The sequence below is a fragment of the Montipora capricornis genome, chromosome 8 (assembly GCF_036669925.1).
Source record: "Montipora capricornis isolate CH-2021 chromosome 8, ASM3666992v2, whole genome shotgun sequence".
Lineage (NCBI taxonomy): Eukaryota > Metazoa > Cnidaria > Anthozoa > Scleractinia > Acroporidae > Montipora > Montipora capricornis.
The window spans coordinates 21623244-21633309 of NC_090890.1; the positions used below are offsets into that span (position 1 = coordinate 21623244).

General features: G+C 39.5%; 1 pseudogene; it reads right to left on the reverse strand.

Annotated features, from left to right (window-relative positions):
• Nucleotides 1-6439: 6439 nt before the first annotated feature.
• Nucleotides 6440-10066, reverse strand: part of LOC138013838 (von Willebrand factor A domain-containing protein 5A-like) — a 5997-nt pseudogene continuing 2370 nt past the window's right edge.

A 10066-nucleotide genomic window follows, 5' to 3' on the forward strand; every position in this document is an offset into this window, starting at 1 on the left:
AGAAAATTTCTTTTGTTTCACTTAGCGGAAAATCTCACTCGTTTTGTTTCTTTGAACATCACTTCAAGAAAAAAATGTTAAAAAAAAGCTATTCCTACGCAATTTTTTTTCTACAAATTGCGATATTATATAGGCAATGTCAGTCATCAAGAGACAAGTGGGAACTACTCATATGACAATTGAAGAAACTAGAACTCGGAAGGCAGAAGGCTCCACTCCAGCATCTTAACCTTGCTTTTGCTCTAGATTTACTAGATTTGTTCATTGTTTCATTCTTTCTTTGTAACGACGAAATTCTTCAGTAATATCATTGATGCAGGCAGATTGCATGATCATACTAGCAGGATGCGACTTAAGGTAATTCCTTGGTATTGCATTGCGCATCCCTACTGCGCACGATTTTCGCGTCATTAGCGCGCGCTCATGAGCACGTGCGCGTACAAAACGTAAGAGATTTTCCTCAAACTAAGCCCGATAGCAAAATAAATGCTCTTTTTCTCTCAAACGAGCACGGTGACCCCGGAATTTTTTTTCAGGTATTTGCTAAGAACTATCTAATAAAGAACATATTTGAAGAAGAAAAAAAGTTTGATAGTAGAACATGAATTTTTTTGGAAAACAGTTCCGTACTGGGTCTATTTTGGCCAAGGCGAGGACTTCAAGCTAACCACGGAACTGTCCCAAGGAGTGCACTATTCCCACAACCAAGCAATCAAAAACGGCGTAAATGAAGCAATACTGCTTATGTGAATAAAAGAAGCTTTATTTTCAAAAAAAAATTTTGTATCTTTCAAGTAACGAAGACTTAATTCTGTATGAAGTTGATTCGAATTTTTAACGCGCAACCAGTAAAATACCCCATTTTAAGAGCCTGCTGACGCGTAAACAAGCACGGTGACCCCAATTTTTTATTGCATTTTTTTAATGTTCATATCATGAATGTTAATTATGCCAAGTTTCCAAAAAAGTTTTTATATTAGAAGAATTTCAAGGGAATTACCTTAAGATGGTTTGGGCATGCATGTTGCTTGGATGCCTGAAAATCGTATACCCAATTACCCGCAGAAGTGGTATCCCAGCAACGGCAAAAGATCGATGGGGAGACCACGTAAAAGATGGAACGAAACTGTGGTAGAAGATATGAAAAGAATCACTAGTAGAAATAATGTCACCACAGGAAGTATGTTGTTGGGTTAGCGAGTGATAGAAACGAATGGAGAAAGATATGTAAGAAACCCAACGTTGCAGGCAGCCCGGACTAAGGCAGGCCTACCAAAGAAGATTCTGTGTTGAATTTTATTGTCTTACCGTTCCCACATTTCCCGCCCAGACTAGTTCTGCCATCTGCAGGGTATTGCACGTGTTAGTATTGTTAGTATTCTATGTATGTACCACTAAAGATTTATTGATTGATCGACTAGCCGTTTTTCCGAGTATCCCCAAATCACCATGGAAGCAGTCATTTCTCATGTCGTCAATTTTGGCGGGAGCCCATCTCCTCTATCACAGTATTTGAGTATGCACCATTTTGACAATTTCAATTTCAGTCCTTGCAGCAATGACGGGACATTTTGCAACTAACCTGCAATCTTAGACATGAAACAAAATAATAACACAAGGCTGGTTGTACGACTGTGATAGCAAGTACTTCGTTAGGCAATTCAAAATATAAGCAATAAGAAACTAGGTACATGTATAAGATTACAGATAAAAATAAATATAGATATATGCTGGATATGGTTCCGATTTGTTCTTGAAATTGCTCAACAGTAATGGAGCTTCGTCATTCTTAAAGAAAGTGGACTGGACGAGTTCTCGTTCATTTTATTCGACCGACAGAACTGTTTCGTGGGATTGTTTCCCACTCGTCAGGATCTACGTAGGTGACAACGCTAATTAGTTGGTCAGTTTGTATGGAGTTCCCTTCATATGGAGTTAGCGTTGTCATCTAGATCCTGACGAGTGGGAAACACTCCCACGAAACAGCTCTGTCGATCGAATAAAATGAACGAGAACTAGTCCAGTCCACTTTCTTTTAGAAAGATATATGTAAAGGATTATAGATAAGTATTATTTACTATTCTTCCCTTTTGTTTGTACTTCAAAACTACCCACAAGTGCCATGAAGTGCTAGCAATGTTTTTTTTTCGGAAAATCGCTGAAAAATTTGCGCGAAAAAACGAATTAAGCCAAAAATTATGCTAGCGCAATCTATTAAAGCCTTAGCTCAGTGGTAGAGCATCCAAGTGCTCCTGCACTCGGAATTATTTCTCCCGAGTGTCCTCAACTTACATCTCTTCATGAGTTCACCGGTGTTAGCATCATCATGACAACCATGACATGCCAATTCTGGAAGCGTTCCAATTTTTTTGAAGGCAATCTGGAAGGTATCTGGGCCTCTGCTTTTACCAACTTATATATATTGGAATGCGTTATTTATACTTCATGCTGCATCCCCAATTAGCAACAATGCTAAATTCCGCATGCAATCAGTACTGTTGTTGTTGGTCGATAATGATAAGAATTTGCTCGCATAGATGGTTCGGATTGTGAGTTTCCTTCAACTGTCTTAGCTAAGATGATGAATTTGTCATTCGCATCAACACTTCTGGAAACATGTTAACTGATTGGTGTCCGCAATAGTCATGGACCACACTTCCCAGCTTGAGAAGAAGCTATTTATATGACCCCAGACATATCCATTACTACCAGTCAGTAATAGTTGACACTACAGCTGCCTACGCTGTTAAATATAATTGTTCGCAATTTTCAATGTGCCCAGGGCAGCCAGGGCCCAGGTAGAGGAATAGCTGTTTACAGACGGAGTTACTGTAACTTATAATTAGCATAAGGCAATTGCTTTTGAAGCATCAGTAATGAATAGGAAAAGCGCGTTGTTGCATAGTTTGGTGTCGTTGGAAATGTAAGGAGAAGAGGGTTTGATTATGGTGGACATCGTGGTGTACCAGTCGAGATAGGAACTTAGGAAACGTAATGTCAATGTTTACAGCAGTGTGCCTGGCCACTGCTTTTTTTTTTAAATGTAACATACTGCAAGGGATGAAGTTTGCTAGTCTTCAATAAACAGGGGCACCCAACGTCAATTTTCGGAAAATATCTGTTCCGAAGCTAAAACAATTTGAGACCTAGAATTTTCGGAAATTTGTTGTAAAATTCCTTGCTTGCCTGCGGTATAATTGCCCATTTTTAACGGATTTTTACTCTAAAAAGGTCACCTAGAATTTTCGGGAGCCTTTTTTCTGGCTGAAAAATTTCGAAAAGGTAAGTTTTGATCCCTATAATTTTCGGATCATTAGAATTTTAGCTAGGGAATCCGAACAGATAAAACATTTTTAGGGGATAAAAATGTGGCTCTATCTACCATTTAAATACTAAAATACGTTTAACAATGTGAAATATATCCTCATTGGGTGCCCCTGAATAAAGTAATGAATAACCACTGATGTTGCCCCGTTTAAAGTCAATGCTTTATTTAGATGTCCTTGATCTGGATTATATCATCGCAGATATAGGATTCAATGACCAAACTATAGTTAGAACAGGAATTGATAAAATCTGGGCCGACAGCGGATATATATACCCAAAAATGCAAAGGAATTAGATGCACGCGGATTTCAGCAAGCGTCATGTCAGTGCTTTATTTAGATGATTAAAAGACAGCAGATTGATGCACATCACACATCACAACGGCCCAGGCAATTCCCTCAGTTTGTTCTAGCACATTTCGTTTTTAGATTTTGTTCGTTAGCCGCAGCTAACAGACAGAAAAAATGGTCAAGTAAGTATAGCTGATAGACAAACCGCACGGTATAACTCTAAATAGCTCCCTCAGTTGCTGCATGTTTACCTTCTCTCAGTGGATAAATTAGGTCAAATTAGGAAAGTCATCACCATTTTACACAATGTATTGAAGCCAGTACTTGTTTTGATGACGTAACGCTGTATAAAGTTGATCACTGAATTGTTACGCATTACTATGGGTACAAGGAACATTTGAATGGTTACTGAAAGAAAGCCTGATTTTTCGCCATGCAGCTTTCATCTGACTGTGTCAGATGATCACATGAAAAACTGTTGTCGGCCAAAGGAACTTAGGAAGAAGAGAAAAACAAGATAAAACGATGTAAGTTTAAAACACACGCACACACTTAAGTCATCGTACAAAGAAAATTGGAAACGAAACAAAACAAAACAAAACAAAACAAATAAATAAGACTCGAAAATGCAATTTTTTAAGGACTGTTTAAAGTTGCGAAGGCTAAGACTCTTGAGAGATTCTTCAAGATCATTCCAAAGAACAAATCCATTAACTTTACCATAGTTTGTTCTCACGGAAGGAATACTGTACCAAAATGTAGATGTAGAGGTGTAAAAAAATGGGGACCGAGTGGTCCTGGGAACAACAGAATAAGACGAATAGATTACGAAGCCAACTGATTGCTGAGTGCCATCATACCGTAAAAAGGAGCACACATCATTGAGACGTTAACAATCAAAAAAGGAAATCACGGTAAGAAAGTATTGGCTTGACAGCAAGCTGAACCGAAAGAGGAAGTCATAGACTTGCTGAAACACTGAAACATAACGTCTCTAGTATTTCCGTGTTTGCGTTCATTGCTACAGCAATGAGCACATAGACAGGAACAATCTAAGGAGGGATATGTGCTTTACTTTGAAACAATAATTTGATTTTAAACTCATTTATGATTATGCAAGAACAAAATATACAGAGAGTGATGTCCTGGGAAGGTCTGGGAAATTTTTCAGTTTTCCAGTTATTGTTGGTTTTCAAAAGCATTTTTTGACATAATCAATAATATATATTGATGCGTTTGTTTTAGATCAAAGACGGTAACAAGGATTGTTTCAGAAACCACGAAATTTTAGCCCGAAGAGGCAGAATGATTAATTATAAGTGCCTGTTTAAATAAGGCAAGCCAGCCCAGTTAGGCCGGCTGAGGTGTTTATATGGACGATTCCAGCCCGGTTTACCGGGGTGAATTCGGGAATTTGTTTACGTGCCTTGTAACTGTCAAAGTCAAGTAAAGGATAACTGTTCAATTTTCTTGTTTTGGTTCGAAATGAAGGTTCATTTTAGCTCTCAGTCTAGCAAATACGGAATGGTATTTTAACACAAAAGGTGCCAAAATAATCTTGTGATCATGCAAATCTAGCTGCGTTTTCAAGGCTACCCAATCTTCATGACAAGTTTTCATCCCGGTAAACCGGGCTGAACCGTTTATATGAGGATTTTTCAGCCCGCCTTCTCATATAAACGAACCGAGATTTTACCAAAGAAAATACGCATTAGCCGAGATCTCGACAAAGCGGGCAAGCCCGCCTAAACGGACTGGTCAGTTCGCCCCATATAAACAGGCCCTAATTCTTTTCTACGGATGTCATTCATACCTTGACGGTATCATTCTTAATTAAGCTACTACATGCACGAACACTTATGTCTAGAAATGCACGTCATAGAATGCATACTAAATTTTATGAACGAAATGATATATGAAAGACCATGAAACGAATCATATATTGAACTGCGGATATGAAATCAAGTGAAGCTATGATCCTCGCAGTTATGAACGCAATTTTAGCAATTGCGTAGAGAAGCCTAAAAATTCATGACTTCAATGGGGTTTGAACCCGTGACTTCGCGATATTATAAACAATGCGGCGCTCTAACCAACCGAGCTATGAAGCCACTGACGTTGGGAGCTGGTCATTTGTGGACTCAACTGTTCGTGTGATGCATGAATCAATGAACGAAATGATATATGAAATGATATCCGAAGTTCAATATATGCGATTCATTTCATATATCTTTCATTCATAGATTCATTCATCCCAGAAACATATGAGCCCACAAATGACCAGCTCCAACATCAGTGGCTTCATAGCTCAGTTGCATTGGTTAGAGCCTCGGACCGGCATCGCGAGGTCACGGGTTCAAACCCTGTTGACGTCCTGAATTTTTCAGGCTTCTCTAGCGAGGATCATAGCTTAATTATATTTCGCCATTGTCCAATGTCATTGGCTCAAGGGTCACGTGAGATATGCGCGGGAAGCTTGAGTGTTCACTTTTGTACGTCGAACTTTCATGTACATACGTATCGGGCTTTCTGCCATCATCATTTCATTTTGCCGTGAACTGCTTGTTTGTGAAATGAGGCATACGTTTTGGGTGTTATCGTCACTGTTAAAAGTTAATCGAGGAATAGAGTCAGAAAGACTCTTAAGTGCCATTTTTGCCGAATTTCTGCACACAACCTGGAAGAGAAGAATGATGAGAGAATTCCCGAAGCAAATGAAAACCAGTGATTCGCGCAATTGTGATAATACCTCAACACGACTAAGAGCTATTGTGTTGAGCGCAACATGATACTATGAATCGTGTTTTCCAACAGCATTTCCGAAGTTCTTTTTTTTGTCTTAGTTTATTGTTTTCTGTAGCGAAGAAGACTTAAGTGTAATAACGAACGGCGGCTTATTGTAATCAGCTTATAAAAGGAGAAAGACAAGTTAGAAGAAGAGAAATATCAGGTATTTTTGACAAAACACAGCCTGCTATTTACAGTTTGCCTTTTCAGGTCAACACAATGCTCAATTAATCTACTGATATTCTGATCCTGAACAACAAGACTGGAAGACAACGCTCTTACAAGAAAATGCAACTCGTTAACTGGAAATTCAACAATTCTTTTCTGTGTTGCTTACTTGCACGAGATTAAAGGAAGGAAATTCTTTATAAAGTGGAACCAGAGTTAATGTTAACTCTGGTGGAACGAACGGGATGCCGTTCACTGATCCGTTGCTGCTCAAGTAACGTTAATTACTGCGATGATCAGCATAACTTGATTCCAAAAATTTTGGCTTTATCAACGGAGTTGATACTGTAAATTGGCCGCCGCAGTGACAGGCATTTTGAAACGGCCAAGTGAACAGTGCTTTTTTAAAACACAGAAAATTAATGCAATTACAGAAGTGTCCCAAGGAATTTTGTCCACCATTGTCTGATTTTCACGTATATGCGCTTTTAGAATCTCTGTATGGTGGCCAATTTACATTATCAACTCCGTTGATAAAACCAAAATTTTTGTATACTACTTCCCCACCGACGCAGCACCACAGTTTCTTTAGAAACTACCCCCTTCATAACTTGATTCCGCTCCGCAGTTCAAATATTTGTGACGTTCATATATTAACGTTCGTCAGAATAAGTTATTTAAGTTGAGTATAGTGTCGTCCTTTTCATCAAAATTTAAGCCAGTTTTTTTTCGTTCGTTCGGTTGTTCTCCCCTCCAATCATAAAGCCTGTTCAGTGAACTACAACCTGACCTATTTTCAACGCATGAAGGAAGTAGTAGCAGGGTCCCGAGAGCGAATGAAAAGGCTGTTTCAGAGTGGCATTAGCAATACAATGAATAAAAGGGAAGGAAAACAAAGACTGTGGCTTTAATTTACCCGATTATTCAGCGCTAGACCATCTATTGCTTACTTTTGCGATACGTTTCCTACAAATTACTTTCGCGACTCTCTTGAGTACAAACATTATGGGTCTTGCGTAAAAACTGACAACTGAAACAAAATTGGCAGAATCGTCTTCGATAGCTAAAAGCAAGAAAACACACACACACACGAAACATCATATATGAAACTGCCAGCTAATTATTTGGTTTGAATCTTCAATCCACCGTCCATGATATCGAGGACAATAATACCACCTGATACTGAGACATTGCCCTCAGCAAGAATCAATAGAAGCATATCCTTCCTTATGCCCAATTCTTTTCTTTGTCAGTTTTTACGGTCACTCGACAATTCAAAAGTCAACTGTTTATATTTAGAATTGTTAGGCCCGACGAAATGTCATTTTACTAATTCTAACTTAACGACTACGGGCAATATATTACTAAAATAAACAATAAAATTAGCCTACAGTCTTATTCGTGGAACTCCAAATCACGTTTGATTTTCTTGTTTCATTGCTGTTCAGGGAAAATTAAATCTAGACTCCAATCGCAGTTGCTGCATATTGAACAATGCTGACGTACTTCAAAGCAGCTGGTAGACTCTTGTTTGTCCACTTTTCTGCCTTTTCAGCAACCATTTCCCATTCATCCTTCCGATCCAAGAACTTCCCACTCAGTAGCACCAAAGCTAGAGCAGTGGCCCACAATAGCTTCCCTTTAGCTGTACCAAACGCAATCTCAGTAGGACAGCTCTTGATCAAAGTAGTCCTGTTTTTGCCGCACAGGGCCACCAGTTCGTTTGTGAAGTCCCACGCACCCGAGGCATTCTGTTAAGATATCAATGCAACGACCACTGCAACAGATTTCGTACTCTGGGAAGCACCACGTCGAAATGAACTTCTTCTGGTAGATAGAAAGGAGAAGAAACCTTTCACGCGTCTGCACTTGCAGGGGAACACATAGCGAGAAGTCGACGCATGAAAAACATCGAATGATTGAGCTATCCGTTTCGTTAAAGGACCTGATACTGGCTGACGGTTTTCTTTATCAACAGCCACAAATGACGTAAACTTTGACGCGACATTTGCTGACTTGCTGACAGTGATTATCGGAGATTTGCCGTCTTCCAGTTCATCACCGTTTTTATCACCGTTCTTATCACTGAGGTCATCTTGTTTCATTTGAATGAACGTTTTTGCTGCCAAGCAATGAAGGATGGCACTTGAATGAGGGTCCAAGACGGCATCAGTGGTTATCGATGTTGACGGAGTGGGGAAAGGTTATCAAATGATCCACCTTTTCGTTCTCGTTCAAGGTACCTTGAAGTCTCACAACGATTTCACCATCTTGACTCGCATTTTCAGACGACTTCAGAAGGCCATACACCATTAGTATGTCGCCACTGAAGAGTGGAGGAAGATATGTGGGGGTCTGGTTCACAGTCCAGCCTTGTGGTAAGTCCCAGGTTACACTCACATCTGTGATAACAAGCTGAAGAGCTCTCTTTAAGGTCTTAATAACCTGACAAAAGAAAATGATGAATCCTTCTCTTATATCTGATATCTGACCTGCTAATCGCCCTTCCTCGCAGTCGGAGACTGAATTACGAAGGGCGCAGCTCAACGAGGTCGGACCGAAGGAGCTGTGCTGCCGGCTAGGCCTGGGCGCTCGACCCTAAAGTCCGAATGCAAATAAAAATGTTGGGGTGGGGCTTGGGTTAAATTTTACAGGGAACAAAATGGTTATTTCACATTTCACGAACGATAAAATGGTGTCTTTATTTTTCGGTCTCTTTACTTTTCTTAGGTTGACAGATATTAACTTGCAAAACAGCGAATGAAAATGTTGAGGAAACAACTCAAGAGGCATCTTGATCATCACAATAGCTATTCTTGATTAGAGGGTTGGGGTGGGGCTTGGGTCATATTTTACAGGGAACAAAATGATCATTTCACATTTCACGAACGATAAAATGGTCTCTTTACTTTTCGCATGCAAGAAACTACACGATTATAGAAGATTTTTCTTCATTACATCCCATCGAAGCGTCGTGATTTACATCTCGAGTAACTACAGGGAAAGACAAACGATAATACACCATTTTATAACATAGCAAGAGTAAAGCGCGCCCTCTGATTGATCAATTAGCCATTTACTATTTGCCCACGGGTGAGTGGTTATAACGAAAACACTGACGCGAGCGTGGGGAGAAAATTATCTTTTCCACAAACTTCAATAATGACCGACCAGTCTACCGTTGAAAATGCTGAAAAGCTAGCAAAGCCATAAACATCGAGATTTGCATCGATTTGTCAAAAATTCTGGTTATGTTTCTGCTTGCTCACGAACGCACAAGACACTGATGACAATTTTTGCACTGTTGTTGCTATTTTGTACCTTTGCCTGCAGGCGATCAACATGATCTGTGACAAACTCAGCTGTACCCTTCCCTGCCCTGGCCACTCCGTTTATTAATGCAGTGGACGCTCCAGAGCCAATTCCAAAAGTGAAGCATCTGCAAGAATGGAAATATATAAAAAAAAGATGTTAAAATATAAGAGAGAGCTGAA